This window comes from Cryptomeria japonica, chromosome 4 (assembly GCF_030272615.1).
Source record: "Cryptomeria japonica chromosome 4, Sugi_1.0, whole genome shotgun sequence".
Classification (NCBI taxonomy): domain Eukaryota; kingdom Viridiplantae; phylum Streptophyta; class Pinopsida; order Cupressales; family Cupressaceae; genus Cryptomeria; species Cryptomeria japonica.
This window is the reverse complement of record NC_081408.1, coordinates 589,278,782-589,282,117: the sequence shown is the minus strand read 5'-3', so window position 1 is coordinate 589,282,117 and position 3,336 is coordinate 589,278,782. Positions and strand designations below refer to the sequence as shown.

Here is a 3,336-nt window from a genome sequence, read left to right as displayed (position 1 = left end):
ACATCAAATGGTATTCTAATTTCAGTAGATCAAGATGAAACAAGTTAAGCTCATTAATTTGGAAATCTAAGGCGGATGCACAAGCTCAGCTGATTGCTTGGAAGGTGCTGCATGTTAAGCTTCCTATTGGTGATCGACTTTCTTTCATTTCACCCTCTCCGGCTTGCCCATTTTGTGATAAAAAAGAGACCATTAAGCATGCTTTCTGGTTGTGCACTCATGTTCAACTCCTTTGGAACCTATTATTTTCCACTCTTCTTGCACTCTTCCCTCAGGCTTGGTCTTGGAGAATGGCGCTTCTTGGACTCTCCACTTCTCACAATGTTATAACTCAGACATTTAGACACATAATCCTTAAACATAAATGGAGATTATGATGTTTGGCTACATTCTCACACACCTTCTACCCCACACAAATTGAATTCCGAGTTCTTTGTGCAAACTTCTCTCCCCAAATTCTCGTCCTTCAGTCTTGCCAAGCCACCCTAGAGCAACCTGCAAGCTCAGATCAGCTCTTTTGAGGCAAAATATACAATGCAACACTCTCATTTTAACACCAATGATGATTAGATATAAGCGCTATGCTTGGATTCTTGTTTGGATCATACTGGACGGGCCTGGAATGATGATCTGCAGTGTGAAGGATGTGCAACTTCTTCATCGTCTTTAGCTCGAATTCCAGAAGGAGGACAATATGCACTGCGCAAACATGGGCTTCCCGGATGATGGTCATCTTCACCAAAGATCTATGTTGCTGATCAGCATTTTAATTGCATCTCACAACTGTGTATGTTGTTGTACTGAACCTCAAACAGGGTGCTGATTTGCTAATCAGTTGTGTCTTTTTGTTTAATGTTCAACTATTCTTGTACAGCTGATTATTTTGCTGATTTGTGAAGAAGCTGTATAGTGTCTTATAGTTGTATTTAATCACTTGTTTATAATGCTGATTTGTTGATCAGCCTTGTTCATGGTTGTAATTCTCTTCTTCCAATAAATAAATAAATAAATATGTCATACGTAAATTAGCTGACTTAGTTAAGAGTCCATTTTTGTGATCCAAAAGAAATTATGAAAAAATCTAATTTTGAAATTTGGACAGAAAAAAATTAAGTAGTTACCAAATAACATGTTAGAATTGCCGTACCATATATAAATGAGCTGGCCCCCATTAAACTTGACATACCACTTAACATATTAGACTCACCCCTCAATTAACTTTTGTGTCGGAACGGTGTTCATGCAATCCAAGCTCTCGGACTGAATCTACACCTTACACAGTTCAGTTAATTGAGCATAGCTAAATACATTGTTGATTACGGAGCCTGGTCATGGAGTCTCCGGTCCCGATTTTTAAAAGCTCACCTTGGAATTATTTCACTGAATGACGTTTCATTTACGGAATGAACACCCAACACAGATGACCTGGTCGTCCCTGATGCCTGCGATGCCTCTCCCTTTTCAACTTTATCAAACACTGAGCTTGACTTTGATCTTGATTTTGAACTAGTAATGAAAGCAGGCTTTTCTGGGTTTGGTAATGTCACCGTACTGCTAGAGATCATCGTAATAACATTGGAGATGGGTAGACGAAGTGTTGCATCAGCTTGAACACATAAAAGCCCAACATGGATGCATCTCGATGCCTGCTCCTCAAGACATGTTTCTGATACTGTTGAATCCACTATGCTCATAATATATCCATCTTTGTAAAGTCTCCAGGCCTAAATCATAGATTATGAATATAATTCAGTCAATTTGGAGCAAGAATATCACTAAAGCGAAAATGAAAGATGGGAAATTGAGCTCCTTATCCATTCTATTAAGTTTTGCATCCCGTGGGGTAAATGGATATCTGAATTTTATTTTCCGCTGACAATCTCAAGCAGCAGCACTCCAAAGCTATAAACGTCGGCTTTAACAGAAAGCTGCTCTTGCATTGCATACTCTGGAGCCATGTAACCGCTGCAGTGTGCACCACATCAACATTTACTCGTTTACAAAAGCTCAACTATCATCAATTTAAATCTGAATGCTACACAGTACATCTCATGATTCTTACCATGTGCCTGCAACTCTTGATTGTATATGCGACTCATCTTCAGCGAAAATTTTCGCGAGGCCAAAGTCAGCTATCTTTGGATTGAGTTTGTCAAGCAAAATATTGCTTGCTTTAATATCTCTGTGAATAATTCTCATCTGCGAATCCTCGTGGAGATAAAGAAGGCCACAGGCAATTCCAATAATGATGTTGTAACGCTTTTCCCAATCTAGCTGTCTACATTTTTCTGGATCTGTAAACCCAATTTTAAAACTTTTTCTCATCTCTTTCGACCAACACAACAATACTAAAGAGCAAATAAAAATCCAAGTGCAAATTACCGAAAAGAAAGGTATTAGGGCTCTTGTTGGGCAAATACTCATAAACAAGCAACCTTTCATCTCGCTCAGCGCAACATCCCAACAGTTTCACAAGGTTTCGCTGCTGAACATTGGCCACAAGCTTCACTTCGTTCATGAATTCAGTCTTACCTTGATTAGACTTTGCAGACAGCTTTTTCACTGCTATCTGCTTTCCGTCCTTAGTTCTTCCCTGAAAGATTAAATCAGAATTAGATCTCTCCATGTCTATTCATACAGACTTCTTGGTCAAGGATAGTCTCACCTTGTATACGGCACCGAAACCTCCCTCTCCAAGTTTATTATCGTCATGAAAATTGTCATTGGCTTCTGCAAGTTGTTCTTAGCTGAAAATATAATCTTCTTCTTGTTGAAGTGACCTGGATTGAGGAGAAGATCGACGCCTCTCTGTGTTGGAAGTTGAAGTCCAACGGATTCCTTCCTTGTTGCCGCCAAAACTCTTGGCTATTCATATTTTTCTTGCAAGCTCTTTAATAGCTGATTGTAATTCATTTTCTGAAGTTGATTGCTAGAGCTAGTTGCAGCTGTGTATATGTAAACCAGATTGGTGAATAATAAATTGATTCCCCTGCTTCAAGTGTGGATGTAGGCAATTGCAGAACCATGATAAATCTGTGTCTCATTTTTTATTGTTGTGTGTGTTGTTAATTTTGTTTATCTACTGTTTTCAATTCGATTCTTCATCCTAACAATTGGTATCAGAGCGAGGTTAGATCCCTGTTTAGATTTTGGTGTTTGAATTTCCAGAATCATGGAAGAATCGAAGATAGAGAAGTTCTCCGGTCAGAGCTTCGGATTATGGAAAGTGCAAATGGAGTCTTTGTTGATAAAGCAAGACCTTTCAATCGCGCTTGAAGGGAAAGTAAAGAAACTAGCTAGGATGGTTGATGAAGATTTTGAAAAATTGGACAAGAA

The 3,336-nt window shown here is 38.8% G+C and overlaps 1 pseudogene; it reads right to left on the bottom strand.

Annotated features, from left to right (window-relative positions):
• Positions 1 to 1,728: 1,728 nt before the first annotated feature.
• On the bottom strand, positions 1,729 to 3,105 carry LOC131050760 (cysteine-rich receptor-like protein kinase 43; annotated as a pseudogene).
• Positions 3,106 to 3,336: the final 231 nt, after the last annotated feature.